The sequence below is a fragment of the Pelmatolapia mariae genome, linkage group LG5 (genome assembly GCF_036321145.2).
Source record: "Pelmatolapia mariae isolate MD_Pm_ZW linkage group LG5, Pm_UMD_F_2, whole genome shotgun sequence".
NCBI classification, from domain to species: domain Eukaryota; kingdom Metazoa; phylum Chordata; class Actinopteri; order Cichliformes; family Cichlidae; genus Pelmatolapia; species Pelmatolapia mariae.
Genome location: NC_086231.1, coordinates 38,070,673 through 38,088,252, shown reverse-complemented (window position 1 = coordinate 38,088,252; position 17,580 = coordinate 38,070,673). Strand labels below are relative to the sequence as shown.

The following is a 17,580-nucleotide window of genomic DNA, read 5'->3' as shown; positions in this document are numbered from 1 at the left end:
TTTATTTTATCTCTTTATCCTGTATTTATTCTTATTAGGTCATATCTCCAGTGTTTCCTCGGAGGGGGCTCTCTGCACCGGGGCTGTGATCGACCGTGGCTGCTGGGGCTCTGTGGGTCTTCTCAGCCTGGCTGGGGGGCTTCTTTGCCTCCCTCTTGCTGTGTGCCCAGCCTGGAGGCTGCGGTCTGTGACCGGCTCCCGGTGCAGACGGCTCCCTGTGATAGTGTTTCCTCACTTGGCTCATGTGTGCCCAGCCCAATTTTACTCTTTAAGTGTGTGTGTGTGGGGGGGGGGGGGGGGGGGGGATCATTTATGTTAATGAGAGTGCGGGGAGTGACTGGGAGGGTGGGGTGGGGTGGGCTGCTTTTAACCATGTAAAGCACTTTGTGCTACATTTTTTGTATGAAAAGTGCTTTATAAATAAAGATTGATTGATTGATTGATTGATTGATTGATTGATTGATTGATTGATTGATTGATTGATTGATTGATGTAGCATTCTTGATGGGCAAGGCAAGGGTTACACCTCTAAAACCTGTCAACATTCCACGTCTGGAACTTGCAGCTGCTGTAGTTGCCGTCCGAGTGGATCTCATGTTAAGGGCTCAGTTGAGAATGAAACTCAAGCAATCTGTATTTTGGACAGATAGTACATCTGTACTCAAATACATAATGAATGAGGATAAACGTTTCCTTACCTTTGTGGCAAACAGAGTCTCATTCATTGCAACTGCAACTAAACAATCACAATGGAGATATGTAAGCTCAAAGAAAAATCCAGCAGATGATGCTACAAGAGGGCTGAAGGCTGGGAACATTGCTCATAGCAGCCGCTGGATTGAAGGACCAAGCTTTCTGCAGAAGCCAGAAAGTGATTGACCGACCAATCTAATGGATGCTCCTTAGAACCAGAGGACCCTGAAGTCAAAGGTGAGGCCACAGAGAATGTTACTCAAGTAAAAGACTTGCTTGATGCTACATGTCAATTGATAGCGTACTTCTCAGACTGGAGAAGGCTCAAGGTTACTGTTGCTTGGTTCCTTAGACTGAAGGCAATCCTTCCTTCAATGAGAGATAAGAAAAGAAGACCGGAACCTAACTCAAATAATCAAATTTGTAGAGGTACTACAAAGGAGAAAGTGAAGAAAATGCAACTGTATGGTCTATCCTCAAAAGATCTTCTGGAAGCGGAGCTTGCCGTTATCAGATTTTCCAGCAGCAAAGATTTGGAGAGGAGATTCTTACGTTGTCAAGTGGGAAAGGTTCCATGAGCCGGCAAGCTCAAGATTACAGATTAGATCCTTATGTTGATGATGAAGGCCTCTTAAGAGTTGGGGGGCGACTGACAAAGGGCTCCTTGCCGGAAGAAATGAAGCATCCCTTTGTTCTTGCAAAGGATCAACATGTAGCAAGTCTCATCCTAAAGCACATTCATCAACAGCTTGGTCATAGTGGTCGCAACCACACCTTACCCACACTAAGGAGAAAATACTGTAGAATGTCATTTTTGCAGAAAATATCATGAAAAGGCCTTGGAGCAAAAGATGGCAGATTTACCCAAGGAAAGAATTTTGCCAGATAACCCACCATTCACCAACGTCGGAGTTGATTATTTCAGACCTATTGAAGTGAAAAGAGGACGAGGTACAGCTAAACGTTATGGAGTCATTTTCACCTGTTTAGCCAGCCAAGCGGTGCACTTGGAAGTGGCTAACTCTCCAAGCACAGATGCCTGCATAATGCTTTGCGCCCTTTTGTGAGTCGGAGAGGTCAAGTCGCTCACATCCAATCGGACAATAGAACCAATTTTGTTGGAGCAGACAGAGAGTTAAGGGAGGCTCTTAAATCGCTGAAACATACCCAAATTGAAGCTGTTTTGCAACACATTGGAATAAAACGGAGTTTTAATCCGCCTGGAGCATCACATCATGGTGGAATTTGGGAATGGATAATCCGTATGGTCAGAAAGATTCTGAGATCCGTTCTTCAGCAACAACAGTTGGACGACGATGGATTAAATACAGTTCAGTGTGAAACTGAAGCAAATTTAAATGGCAGACCCATCACAAAGCTTTCTGATGATCCAAAAGCCCCAGAGCCACTTACACCAAATCACATCCTCCTGATTTGACCCTCAGGATATGTATCTGAAGAGAAGATAGAAACAGGCTCAGTACATCTCAGATCTTTGGAAACGATGGATACGTGAATAGTCGCCTTTGTTACAGGAGAGACAAAAATGGAACCAAAAGAAGAAGAATCTAAAACCTGGAGATATAGTTGTTATAATGGATTCCTCTGCACCACGTGGTTCCTGGCCACTTGGAAGAGTCCTGGAAACCATTCACGACAAAAATGGACTTGTACGATCTACCTGTTACATGAGACTTAGGTGTAAAAGTGTATTTAAATGCTCTGTTTACTTTATTTATGTGTTTCTTTATGTGTATATGTCTAAAGTCGACTGCATTAGTGGCTCCTTATTTTCTTTGTGATTAGAATTGCCATGTCTGATAGCCATTGTAATTAGGGGCCGGGGTGTAGGAGCCATTTTTGGGTTAATACCTTATGTTGCCACCAGAGGTCACCTTTTTCAGTTTTCTGTAGGGTAGGTTTATGTAAGGTATTTAAGGTAGACGCACGTAATCAGCGTCAGGTGTGTTGTTAATCATAAGAAGGCAAACAGTTTGTGAACGCGGCGCTGTTATGTTAAAATGATGTTGGAATAAAGACCAAAAGGACAAGATAAGTACTGCTGGAGTTATTGGACTGTTTAATTAATTCATGCATACCACTGACATCGCGTCACGCCCATTAGCAAACACCTCAGTGGCTTCAAGCGTAGAGTTAGCCTCTTAAAAAAGCAACAGGCCTTTCAGCCCAATTCTATTTTTCTGCATTCTCCATCATATAAAACTGAATCAAATGGAAAAGCCTCTTTTTAAAACTTGTTTTATTAGTTTTAATCTTTTAATTTTATGCACATTGCATCAAGCAAAAATAAAATTATATGCAACAATCTTTGACTTGAAGAAATCTTTTGACATTTAAAGCTATGTTCTGCATATTCCAGCGTATAACATAAAATCATGTTTTGTGTTTACACTCTTTCAAATAGATGCAAGTAAAACACAGCAGAAAATAAATCAAATCAAAGGCTCAGCAGCTCTGAGTCCTGTCACTCTTAAATCTATTGACACCTGTTTAGCAGGAGTGGGGCGGGTGGAGGTTTGCCCACAGTGGTCATGTCAGTGGGGGGATCCGCGGGTTTCTCTGTGAATGTCACGTTCCCGTGACAGCGTGCTCGCTGCTCGCTCAGATTTGAAGTTTTATTTGCAGAGTGTACAGCGGACACTAATGTTTTTATCACTTTTTACATAATGTGAGTCCTTCCACGCTTTACACGCTGCATGGTCGTACTCACTGTCATGCGACACTCTCACAAACACAATCACGGTTTAGTAACGCAGTAACCCAGTGTGCTTACAGGAAAGTAAGTAATCTAATTACTTTTTTTGCAATTGCAATCCCCTACATTCCTCATTACTAGAATCTCTGGGCGCATAACCTGTGACTTAGCATTAGCCACTGATGCAGCTAGCTCGTTGACCTTAAAGACCTTGGGCGATGTAAGCCAGATGTTAACAGATGTAATTATGTTCATGTCGAAAGCCTTAGACATGAAAAAACATAACCACAAGCAAATCATTTTATTTAATATGTGCAGGAATATTTGCCAAATACCTCACATGTGAATTCAATAACTCAGCAGCACAGAGAAGCCATCGTAGAAGCCAGAGTGTCTGCTTTGGGAGCACTGTCGCAGATTTACACTCGAAGCTGAATCTTGAATCATCCACTGGCTCCTGACAGCTTGGAGGTCGAGGCATCCCCGAGAAAAATGTACAAAATGTAAAACGCACTCCTGTCCATTAGTCTTACCGTACCGTATAGGAATCAGGATCAGGAAGTGTGGGTCGGGATGTGGGATGTACCATGACTGGATGGGAGCGCTTCAAAACAGGACAGTCTCCAGTTTTTTCAGTACCAAAGTTAAGCAAGTGATAAAACAGTGCATCCACTGGTGTACAGCAACTATACCACTGTACTACTGTACTTAGTATTATAGTATAGCACAAATCAACTCTCTGATAGTGATTTTGAATGTATTCAGTGATTCTATTAAGCAGAATTAGATTATAATAAAAACCACCTGATCGTTGTTTAGCTGTGCTGTAAACTTGAAAGAATAAAAACAACTGCACAGACTTTGAAGTATATGTAATGTAAAACGTTTGTACTTTTACTTCAGTAAAAGTTTATTTTTACTTAGACTGTAGTGTTACTACTTTTATATAAGTACAGGCCTAAGCAGCAGCTACGAGGATGGTGTGTAATATAGTTCCTTTATAAACTCAGAATGGAAATTTGTGTTTGGTCAATTATTTCTTAGTTTATTATCAAATCCTTTCCTGTAGGAAAGTGTATTTGCCGTAAATGGTGCCATGTTTGTAAGAAACGTGTTTGTGGGTTGCACAAATTTTTATGCTGATGCTGAGGCTGTGTGTGGTTCTTCCACATGTGACTGATGCCCCTGTTTGTTCAATTAATAGACAAACAGTGTCTCGCTTCCTCAGACTGACAGTAGCTAACAGAAGGAAACAGGAGAGCTTACCACAAGAGTCAGCATGTCTTCAACAACCATCTATCACAGATGAGCTGTACTCATTCATCCACTCAGGTTGGACTCCTTTCATAAAGTTTTACAGCCTAAATAGAGCTTGATGCTGCTCACTACACAGACAGGGAAAATGTGTGGATGTGGTCCAGAGTCTCGCACTACAGATGAGTGATGGCCAGAGTTTTGGAAGTAAACATGTAACATGTAACTGACTGTAAATTGACAACATGAAGCGATCAAGGCGACCGTCCTACTGATTTGGCACCAAAACAAATCAAACTGAATTGATTTGAACTGAATATGTTGAAATGCTGCAGCCATTATGGGTCAGATGTGTCTGATCTCTGCTGGCTGACTGAACCATGTCAGTCCTATAGCAGCCACTGTAGCTAAGATTAAACTGACCTGGGAAGAAAAGAGAAGCCAGCTCACTGTGATCTGCAATCTACAGTGAAAACTTTACACACTCTAATTTTAAAGTAGACATGAAACACTGCATGTGTTTACTACTCTAAAACAGTGATTCCTAACCATGGGCCAAGGAGCCAACGAACCACGAGCCACACCTGTGGGCCGCGAGGGCCGTGTGACATCAGAAGCTATTAACTGAAGACAGCAGGGACAAAAATCTTAGTCTCAGTGCAGCTTCCCACTGCTTGGTGGGAATTGTTTTGTAAAACAAGTTTGGGAACCGCTGGACTGAGGAAAAGAGAGAGCATGACTTCTCCTTCTTTTGTAGTGGAGTCCATCTAACAAGTATTACAGTGTATTTGAAGGTGACACATGTAACTAGATATTTATACACCACATATACAGTATGTACTCCTTATATAATGTGCATTAAATGTGGAGCATACATTTCTACATCATCCTAAAATTACAAATATGTGTTGCCATAGCAACCCATCCTCCACCTGTCACATCCACCCTCTGTGTGTCTTCCTCCAAACACATTCTTTTGAATGGTTTCCATCCTGTTTACTCCCAAAGATGTTAACATCTTCAGCTCTGCCACCAGCAGCTCAGCATCTGCTCATTGTAATGTGCTATCATGACACGGCTGCCTGTCATCTTCCTTTCACTTTTGCTGCTCTTCATTCTATCACAGGTCACCACAGACTCCATCCTGCCTGTGCACTCTGCACTCTGCTGATCTCAGTTATCTAAGCTCTAAATTATACACCAAAGAGCGATATTTGGAATTTTACATGAATGCAGCTACAGTAACCTCTGACATGCATCAAGACTAACCTGTCACACTGGGACTCGTGTGGTCCACCAGTGAGTACCAGTAACAAAGAGACAATCAGTGACTCACGTTCACGTATGCGGACAGCTTCCTCGTCCACTCACTGTGTTAGAAGCACTCTACAGGCCTGGTGAGAAACAGAGAGAACACAGATTAATGCACTTTGTATAGTTTATCAGTTTACACACACAGCTAATGCAGAAGCATGGAGAAGCCTCCCAGCACACAAAACCACTCATGTTTCGATGGATTTTCCCCAAATAGAGACACAGTTGTTGGGGAGGAAAACTGATTTATTCAGCCGGTCAGATATTGTACCTACCCTAACAGCATGTGCACACTCACACACCGTTGTATGCCTGAGGACTTTGTGGGGTTTTTGTGTGTGTGTTTGTGCTTTCAGAGAGCTCATCTGTACACCAGCTGCTGCCTTTGGGACTCCAGGATGTTCTTTTCCTTCTTTCTTTGTCTCTTTGTATGAAACCGATGTACAGTACACAACAACACACACTGTTACACATGGTCTGACTGGTGGACTCTGTGGTAAGCTGAGATTACACTTCTGTGTTTCACACACGCACTCACAGACTACACTTTGAATTTAAAAGAATCATTATTATTTATGCATTAGTGATTGTGTCAATATGTCATTATTCTGCTAATGTTGAAGCACAACTGTTTCCACCACAGTGGAAGAAATGAAGGCTTGCACAGCTGAAACTGGAAATCAGTTTTCCAGGGGCGATCGTGGCTCAAGAGTTGGGAGTTCGCCTTGTAATCGGAAGGTTGCCGGTTCGAGCCCTGGCTCGGACAGTCTCGGTCGTTGTGTCCTTGGGCAAGACACTTCACCCGTTGCTTACTGGTGGTGGTCAGAGGGCCCGGTGGCGCCAGTGTCCGGCAGCCTCGCCTCTGTCAGTGCGCCCCAGGGTGGCTGTGGCTACAATGTAGCTTGCCATCACCAGTGTGTGAATGGGTGGATGACTGGTTGTGTAAAGCGCTTTGGGGTCCTTAGGGACTAGAAAAGCGCTATACAAATACAGGCCATTTCTTAATAGCTGCTGGTAGCAGGGTGGCACACAGAGACCAGTGGAGCTGCAGAGAAGACAGCGAGTGTAGTGGTCCAGGTCCACAGAGAGACGGGGAGCTGGGTAAAGTCATTTTCCACTGTGGAGGACAAACAGTTTCAAACTTGTCCAGCAAATCCATCACAGCAACACAAACTGCCTCCTTTAAAAAGACTCGATGTACAGTTCAGCATTGAATGTGACATGACATGAAGTGTATATAAAGTGTGTTTGAATGCCAGAGATGCAGAAATGTGTGCATGTAGCACAGAGCCATGGCTCAGTGTCTGAGTGTGCTTGAAGCCACAAACAAGCTCAAACTTTGAACTGTTTTACTGATGAAAACCTCCATCATGGCCGTTCATACTCCACACAGTCATTAAACAATAAACAGTTAAATGACATCAAAGTTTCTGTTTTTTACGACCACAGTTACAGAAAGAAAGCATAAGCAGGCTAAAGTGAAGAGTCTGGGCAGTGAGTAGGGATGGGTACCGGTGTCCGGTACCATGATGGCACCGGTTCTGACATAAACGGTAGTAACCAGACCGAAAAGCAGCGCACATTTCGGTGCTTTTTTTTTTCCTGAGCCAATTCTAGCCAATCATTTTACGTTTCCGAGGATAGTAGGCGGGCCCAGGTACGTACGTTCTTTTAGAGCAGAGCTACAGATTAAAAATGCCCAAGACGAAGCGGTGAAAAGTCTGGCTGTACTTCACAGCAAAAGATGCAAACTCAGCAGCCTGCAACAAGTGCTTTAAGGTGATACTGTGATACTGTCAAAGGAGGTAACTCCTCGAATCCGATGAAACACCTGGCGACGCATAGCGTTTTTTTTAAAGCCGAGAAATGCACCGTATTTGATAGCTTGCTGCAAGAGCTCACACCGTGCACATCTACTGCGGGTGTGGTGCCTGTTATCGGACCTGGAGTTAGCATCATCCCCTAAGAACCCGAAGAGGAGAGTCCTGGCCCCTAGCCCTGCCAGTGTAGCAGAAATGATGAGGATGATGATGGCAGCAGCAGCCGTTCTTCTCTGCGTGAGTAGCTTAATGTTGTTCGTGTGTAATTTATGTTGAGTAGGCTAACCATGTTATTACATTAATGCACGTAAGGTGAACTAGCAAACACCGTCGTAGTTACATGCGGCTGTCTTCTTGTTTGATGGCAGATACTCCCTTCACCCTGGCCAAAAAGGCTAAAATGACCAAAAGAAAAAGTGGAAAACAGTTAAACATGAGAGGTTTTTGGACCAATTTTGTGTTTTTTCCATTGTTTAAGCACTGCTTCCAGCCAAGAGTGATACCATATATGCCCTATAGCTGCAGAAAAGGCTAACATTGTTATCTTTTTACAAAAAACAGCTGAACATGAGAGGTTTTTGGACCAATTTTGTGTTCTCCATTCTTTAAGCACCGGTTTGAGCACCGTTTAAGCACCGGCACCGTTTCAAAAGTACCGGTTTGGTACCGGTATCGGATAAAACCTAAACGATACCCATCCCTAGCAGTGAGCGACCACAACTTTCTATATTTCACACATTTATTTCTTATCATTTTAGTCCCAGTTAAGATCAGAGTGGCTGTTTGTGGCCAGTGATCTACATGGAAGCAGAAAAGGATCCAGAGCAGGCTTTGTGAGGTGAGATAGATCATGTACATGTGTGAGCTGTGGGGTAGAGGAATGGGGAAACTCACCATTGCCTGTAATAAAGTGAAAATTGCCATTTAATATGTCGCCAATATTTTCCACAGTAAGATCAGCTTCTTAGCTTCCTGTGAGCTGGGATGGTTTGTACATTATGATGCAGAGCAGACTGAAACATCAACAGGTGAGCAAAGAGTTGATCCAGTACAGGCTGCAGGTGTATAAGATCCCCACCAACTACAGTACGCCACATATTTAACGTGTGGGGAGGAACGTGAGCTAAGAACAAAAGGCCTGATGTCCTGCTCGAGGAGAACGTGTCTACGAGTTCTGACGTACACGTTCTCATCTTTTTATTCAACAGCAACATTATCAGCCTAAAGATTAGCCAACAGCAAGGCAAACTCTACTACAACAAGTAACAGACCTCATATTATTGTCCTCGGTGGATTGGAGGAGATGGACGCTCTGCACACCTTACAATCAGACACTTCATCATTAAGCTTGAAACATCCTGAGAACTGAGAACAGTGTTATTTGCTGTTAAATCACATTTTATACTCCAATCAGATCGATTAGCCAGCCATCACCAACAGCTTCCCTGTGAAGGTTTGCCCTGGGTTCACTGTGGACACTGTGGGTGTGTTCCACACAGCCCTCCTGTCTCTTATTGAAATCAACAACAAGCAGCGTGGGGTTCACAGTTCAGCATTTCACAGACTGTTGCTACAAACTCAACATACAGGAGTGTGCACGCACACACACACAGACAAAGCTACAGCTGTAATGAGTGACTGTAGCCCCTCTGCAGTGCTGCTGTTGTGCTTTTTGTGTTTGTCTGAAATCAAACCAGTGAATTTGCTGGTCTTCCAGCTGCAGCCCCACTCTGCCTTCTCCCCTCTCCCACTCCTCTTTGTTTCCATGTTCCCTTTCGGTTAAAACTAGGTCATTTTCCAACCCACAGCTCCTATCCCCTGGCAACCACACGTTCGCCCTCGACACCCCGTCCAGACTGCGTCCTCATTTCCTGCACTTTCCTGCAGGTTGTGTTCACTGAGCATGGCTGGCTCTGCAGACACAGCTTTGTTTAGCAGAGAGTTCACTCTTCAGCGAGGCACACTTCAAACTGTAAGACGTGAAACGTTGTTTACAAGCTTCTACATCCATTGTTTTAATCAAATACAGCCTTTTGAACGCGATGATTCTTCTTGTATATCTGTTAATGTAGAGTTACAGCTGAGTCTAATGTGGAAGGACAAATTGTGTTTTCACTCGCTATCGCAATACAAAAAGTCCCGTCGAGACTGTTTATAGTTCTGCGAGCGTGCCTGTGGGCAGCTCAAGAGGTAGGGCAGGGCGTCGGCCAATCGGAAGGTCGGTGGTTTGATTCCCAGCTACCCCAGTCTGCATGTTAAAGCATTCCTGGGAAGATACTGGCCTCCAGGTTGAACCTGAGCCATCAGGATGTGTGTGAGTGGGTGAATGATGCTTACACCGTCCATACTACTGACATCCACTCTTACTGACCTCACACACAGTCAAAGAGGAAACAGATTTCAGAAAAGGTGGAGTAGCAGAGTAGGTCTGCTCTGAGACGATGAATACTCTGCTCTGTGCTGAAGTCCTGACACACTTAGCAACAATGTGAATGAAGCATTTTGCCCATTAACGGGCAATGAGCCTCTCGCATGAGCAAGTTTGGCCCGCTCATCTTTAGAGAATTGTTTTAATTCAGCCGCACTGAAGAGTGTTTAAGCATGAACAGCCTGTTTAAAGTCATGCCAAAGCATGTCAATCTACTGAGGAGATCTAGGTCACTGCAAAACCTCCATGTTGGTTTCTCTGGCCATTCAGAGGCGGACTTGCTGGTGCGTTTGGGATCATTGCACTGCTGCAAATGTGCTTCAGCTCCAGTGCATGAACTGATGGACACTCACTCGCCTTCAGGATCTATTTGTAAATCATCACACTCTGACACAAAGATGACGGGTTACTCAGCAGGCGTCGTAGAAGTGTGGGGAGAGTGAGACAGTATTAAATAATCTAGGAGACAAAGCTGTGCCATTTCTGGACTTGGTTCAATTATTATTTATGGTTTTTGGGGAGGTTATGAAATCCATTCATTGGTTTTCAGTAGCAGTTAGGAAACAACACAAACATCAGACTGCTTTGGAAACAGTGTGGGGAAAGCTGGTGACGCAACACAGTGAAGAATAATCAATAAAAAGCTGAAAATCATCGTCTGAACTCATTCGTGCTACTTTGCATGTTACTGCACAAACCATGAGCCCAGCATGTCTCAGTTCTCAGCTGAGGCCTTACAGGCTGCAACTTTGAAATGAGATCAGGTCGTAGATTAGAAACGATGTCACTGTCATATAATGGCATCACTGGACGGGGAGGGTATAGAGTTCAGAGGTCACGGGGTAAACAGCACGGTGGGGGAGGGAGGAAACATGCATGTGCAGACACACAACAGAAACACACACCTTTTTAGAGCAGTGCTGCGAGTGCTAGACTGTGTATGAGTCAGTAGGGACCAGCAGTGATAGACTGAGTAGTGTGTGCACACATGTACACAAACACTACACACTTGTGCCTGAATAAGGCCTTTGCCTGCAGGTACAGAGAGCTGCAGCAGCATCAGCTGTGTCTTTAACAGCCAGGCTAATCTCAGCAGTGCTGCTGCTGCTGCTGTGATGTCATTATTATGTGATGACACCAGTTTTATGTAGAGAAGTGCCTTTTGTTCTGTCCCGTGTCCCCTCACTGCGGCTGTTTCAAATGGATGCTGGCTCTGAGCGCTCGCTCATGTGTTACTGTGGGCTCCTTACCTTAGACTATAAAGCACCTGGATGATTGGGTGCTATGTGAATAAAACTAGACTGAATATAGGCCAGGTCACATGGGGTTAGTGCATCCTCACTCCCAGCCAATAACATGTTAACACGGGGGGCGTAACCTGTCACACCACGGACCCTTTTAACGGTGTAAGGAGACACCAGCAGCAGTGCTGTGTTTAATGACAGCGCCATAACAGCGGGCAGTCGGGATCAGAACCTCAGCATTAAAATAATAATGATAATCAGTGTGGCTGTGATTGTGCTGCACAGAAAGAGACTGGAAGCTTTTATTCAGAGTCTAATTACCATGTGAACCATGTCGACCATCATTAGGATACATATATGTGCCAGGCAAGTAAAGGTCACATGTGTATGTGTATGTTTGAAGGTGCAATCAGTCTTCTGTGCTCAGACCAGGCACCACTGCCACTCAAGTGTTGGAATAATAATAATAATTTTTATTGTGAAGGGGTCGCCACAGCAGCTAGCTCCACCTCTTTGTGTCAGATGGACCCTCAAAGGAAACTGGACTGGTTCTTCTGTAGCACGTGTCTGCTCAACCTGAGCGCTCAAAGCATTTACACCGCTGCATCATTCACCCATTCACACAAGCATTTTTTTTAAGTGCTTTCTTAGGCACACACATTCATGCATCGGAGAGCTTAGTGTCATGCCCAAGGATATCTAGAGCAGCCAGGGGTTGAACCACCAACCTTAGCAGATAGCCCGCTGTAGCTCCTGAGCTAAAAACACCTCATTATTGGATTGGCCTCCAACTCCCCATCACATCCCTGTGATGGGATTTTACATTTATCTGTTACTGATTTTGCACTTTTTTAAAGACAGCTTTGGACTAAACAATGTTCACAGTCAGCCTGTGTGAGGTGTCACATGGGTACAAATGAGTGATGGTAAATTCGATTCTTTTTACTGAATCGAGTTTGAATGAGTCACTCACCAAAGTGAATCGGGTTTTTTGAGTCACTGAGTCAGTTGCCCAGAGAGTGCAAAAAATTTACATTTTCACTCAAACTTAATCTGTTTCTCTTTTCATGTAAATCCTACTGCTAAGATGAGTGATTGAAAAAGAAAAACAACTAGTTTTATAGAGCAAAAAAGAGCAAAAAAAAGATTTTTAAAGGGAACATTTATTTTTATTTTATTTTATTAGTATTTTCCTCAAATGTGTCAAATATATATTTTCTCATCTAAATGTCCACTGAGCTGTGTGCCAGGGGGCGGTAATGCTCCTTAACACTGGTTGCCAACCAAGAAGAAGAAGAAGAAGCTGTGAGCGAGGAGGGAGGGGGTGAGTAGCTGTGTCCCAAAACGTCGGCTGCATCCTCAGTGACCCAGAAAGATTAATTAGAGTAATTTTAAAACTTAGTAGCGGCCGCCATTGTTGGAAACTGAAATTGGCTGGGCCGCACTATGAATTCTGGGATATGGTGGGCCACGAAGGACACACCCGACCCATCCTTCAAATTCGGGGAAATGAAGGACGCATTTGTCAGCTGCATTTGAAGGAGTCGACGAATTGGGACAGCCTTCGTCGCCTGGCTGTGACGTAATCGGCCTTCAAATGCGGCCTCCGGAGGATGCAGCCGACGTTTTGGGACACAGCTATAGAGTGAGTGATTCGTTCATGCTACGATTCAGCACAGGAAGGGAGGGGGTGAGTAACTTAAATGTGCTGTTAGCATGTTAGCAGAGCGATGCTACTGTGAACTGAGGAGCTATTGTCTTGATGTGAGCTTCTACTCAGGGTTTTTTCTTCCAGTTCAGAGCAGAAATGTTTTTGTTAAGAAACTGGATGTTGTTTTTTTCCACACAATTTTAATTATAAGCTAGATATATTTCTACTAATGAAATTAGTTTGCTAACAGCAACAGGGATGAGTCAGTGAGTCAGTTGAGCTTGTGAATCATGATTCATGAGTCAGTAAAGTGATTCTCGAGTATTGAACGATTCCTTCATGATTCGCACATCACTACTACAAATGAGTGATGGGCAAAGGAAGCCCAGTGACACAGTGTTGTGTCTCTAATGGTACATTCTTAAGTGCACTTCTTTTAGTTTAGTGTGAAATCAGAACATGGTCTGAACTCTATATCAGTGTAAAACAAACCTGCACTATGTTTTTCCTGATGCTGACAGGCTGCCCTTATCAACAACAGTACAATGTGTTAGAAAAACACACAAGACTGAAATAAGCAGAACAACCAGCAAGAAGCCATGGTGTCAACCTCTCCCCAAACTGTAAGCCTAAGCTGGCTCGTACACTGCAAGACCAGGAAATAAAAGAGGCAGATCAGCGATCACACCCACAGATATGATGGAGGCAGACAGTGAGGGTGGGGGTGTTAGAGATAGAGACGGGACCCATGAAAAGCAACAACAGACAAAGAAGATGTGGTGTGAGAAAACAAAGAAGTGATGCAGAAACAACACGTGTGTCCTGGAAATGCTGCAACATGCCAGGTGACTGAAAAGTGCGAGACCATCCTGAGGAGGCTCAGAGGACACTTCCACTTCTTTTCTGCTTTTAGAACCACCTCACTCCATTTCTCAAAGGTTTAAACAACAGTTTATTTCCCTGAACTTTGGTCTCCTTGTCATCTCTTAGCTGATTTTTATTTCACATCAGCAGAAGCTGGTTTGCTTTTATAGTTTAGCCAACAATGCCTTTAACCTTTCATTAGTGAGGGGCTGTCTAACATAAAGATAGCTGAACCACTGATGTGTGTCTTATGCTGAAAGAAAATGAATATTCTGACTGCATAAATAATAAATGGCTTCATTATTTTGTATTGAAATAAACTGAGACATGGAACAGGAAGCAACATCGCAGGCTGAGGTTCAGTGTGTTGCCTGAGTGACGCTAACATGTGGACAGAAGACCTTCAAGCCTCCAACGGTGCCCCAGGGTGAATGTGACACAGGTGAATCAGGCACTGCATGCAGCCCAAATCCACTGTTTCCTTGTGCATTTGGAGCCTATCGAGCCATCAATGGGACGACTGGGATAAAGCCAGTCTACCTCTGTGTGAATGTTGGAGCCGTCTGCAGCGACGCCTTCTTTGTTTAACATGTTTCTACAATACTTTACTCATCATTCAGCCTCCATCTGAAATACTGCAGCTGACAGCCACATCAAAGTCACTTTGGTCGGTTTATGCCATCATAGAAATTATTCATGACATTTGTATAACATATATATGTAATATAAACCTTAAACTACACCACAGATTAACCAGCAGCCGTTATTCTGATGACCATCCACTGCTCAGATATGTGTTTGTGCACTGCAGACATGAAGGGGCAGACACAATAACTTATTTGTGATTACTTTTATTTGAAACCATAAAATCCTTCATGCAACAAAGCAGTCACATGTACCTGGTTCCAGTAAAGCTTGTTATGGGAATGAGACTTCCTCACTGGTGCTTTGTTCTGCAGTACATAAGTACACCCATGCAATGCCCAGTTCTCCACAGTACTTCATTTATTATATGTAGACCATAAGAACCTCTTCATATGATCTACATGTAAGAAATTATCTTCAGCTTAGCGACAAACAGGCTTAGTGCTTTAAATGACATCATGGAGGGAAACATGGGGCTCCTGCTGCGCCTGTGTGACACGCGGGTCTAAATACCACAAATGCTCTGAACAAGTGTCTGTGGGACACAGATGTACTCCTTTAAAGCATGAGGGTTGGCTCCAAGATTAGAATGAGTCCTATTTTAAGAACAGGAAATGAGCCGTCAGTGCTTCACACCTGCAGTCACAGAAACATCTGTGTGTGTCCAGACATAATGTTTCTTTGTGCCAGCCAGAATAAATGAAAGTGTGCTCTCTGCCTCACTCTTATATATCACTCCACATCAACAATCACCATCCCCATCATGTTGTCAGTTAACTCTACCTCTATCTGCCTTTGTACAGTCGTACTTTTGTTCTTTAGACGATCTCTCTGCATCTTTCTGACTCTTTTACAGTGTTCCCTATCATTGTTCCCTCTATCCATTAATCCATGTTTCTATCTTTTCCTCCACGTCTCCATGAAGCGTTGCAGCAGGTCTTTTTGTCACCTCATTACCACATCTGGATCTCACTTTGCACTCACACACACACACACACACCACCTATACAAAGAAAACACTACCCCCTTTCCCCCTCTCATCTGCCTTTTGAACTTCCTTTTTTTCTCTCTTCTTTTTGTCCAATGAGAAAGCTGTCTGGTCACCAGGGCTCCTTAGCAACAGTCCCACCAGAGGAAGGAGGAATGAAGGAGGTAGGGAGTAGGAACAAAGGATGAGAGTGGTGGGGTGGTGAGGGTAAGAAGGGATGACGATGAGGAGGAGGTGAACGGGAAAATCAGCCCCTGCGGGAGTGTGAAGCTGGAGATGTGTGTGCTGTTATCTGTGTGTGTGTGTGTGTGTGTGTGTGTGTGTGTGTGGGGGGGGGGGGGGGGGGGGGGAGCAGAACTGCATGAATAAAGTGTGAGAGTGGGGGCATTGGGCATGTATGGCTTCTGCTTTCCATGCTTGTGTCTCAAAGTACATGAAGATAAGAAGGCGATGTCACATTTGGGTCCAACTGAATCAAAAATAACAGAATAAATCCTGGTTTGTAAATCTCACCATGTTCTACATTAGAGGACTACCTGTGGTATGAATGCTTAACAAGTAACATCAGCAGCCAATCAGCATGTGCATGTTCATCTCAACACTGGACTGTCCATGTTTTACATTATGTGTGGTCAGTGTTGGGGAGTAACAGAGTACATGTACCACCGTTACGTATTCAAAATATAAAATATGAGTAACTGTATTCCGTTACAGTTACCGTTTAAAAAGGTGGTAATCAGAATACAGTTACTTTGTTGAAATAAATGGATTACACGGCGGTCTTTAACTGTTTCATATGTTAGGCGATGCCCTCTCTATTTTTGGTAATTCCACACCGGTGGAAACCCAAACAAAACACGCATTAAGAGGCTCTAATGCCTGTGTCTCAATCTCGCGTCTCATTATGATGTGAAGAAATATTTTTACAAATGATTTAATATGAAGGCAACAGGCAGAGTGTTACAGGCATCGCCCTAAAGCATGTAGCCTGATGGGCAGTGTAGTCCGTGCTGCAGGGAGAATGGACTACCATACCCGTTATGTGTCTGTGAGCGAGGGAGGGAGAAAAAGGAAAAGTACGAGCTGTCACCGAGCAGAAACGGGAGCTGGAAGCATGTAAATATAATAATAACCACTGCAGCCAAAAAGAGTGCCTGACGAGCCCAGTTGTAAGTAAGCTATTAAGACTCGACTGTACACTGTGTTCGTGTTTTCCTCCGAGACAATAAGTTCCGTTGGAGCAGCCTTTCAACGCCTCTCTCTGTCTCTCGCTAGCAAAGTTGACCCAGACAACAAAGTAAAGCTAGTTTTCAGCTACGAGCCCGACATGAACCTGACGTATTAGCCAGAGGTCCCTTTACTACGGTTCAGAGCCGCGGACCTGTTTTATATACGCGTGGAATAGTTTTCTATACGAGATCGCTGCAAAAAGTGCAGCCTTACCTAATGTCCACCTACTGTTACTCATTTATATTAAGATTTAAACATCTACTTGGTATTGGTATGGTGAGTAACCTTCAGTAATAGTAATAAATCACACAGCAATAGTACATTCATGTAGCTGTAAAAAGCATGATAATAGAGCTGGGCGATAGAACGATAACGATATGTATTGCGAAATAACTTTTTCTCGATAGAAAAATTAAACTATTGCGATAGACCTCGTCTCTCTCTTGCTCTCTTAAAAAAAAGAAAAGAAAAGAAGAACAGCCAATCCAAATTAAGTAGCGCAGAGCCGAAGTGCCAAGCCACACATGTGTAGTTGTTTGGGAAGCAGCCAGCCGCCGTGTCGGTCGCAAACGAAATGGCTCTTAGAGCAGAATCTTTGACGTGAACGACGCGAGCCGGCTCCTTATCGCGAGCCGTGGGTTTTTTTTTTTCTTTCTTTCTCTCACCCTCTCTCTCACACTTTTTTTTCCGCTTCACTCCGCACGCGAGCCTTGTGCTTTGCGCTGGGAAGAGG

The 17,580-nt window shown here is 43.8% G+C and overlaps 1 protein-coding gene across 27 annotated transcripts in view; it reads right to left on the bottom strand.

Annotated features, from left to right (window-relative positions):
* The window catches only part of nfasca (neurofascin homolog (chicken) a), a 145,448-nt gene that overhangs the window by 72,574 nt on the left and 55,294 nt on the right, over positions 1–17,580 (bottom strand). For all 27 annotated transcript variants that reach the window (XR_010093956.1, XR_010093959.1, XR_010093957.1 and 24 more), the window contains one exon: positions 6,000–6,057. The gene's annotated coding sequence lies outside the window, so the exon portion shown is untranslated. The remainder of the gene's footprint in view (positions 1–5,999; positions 6,058–17,580) is intronic.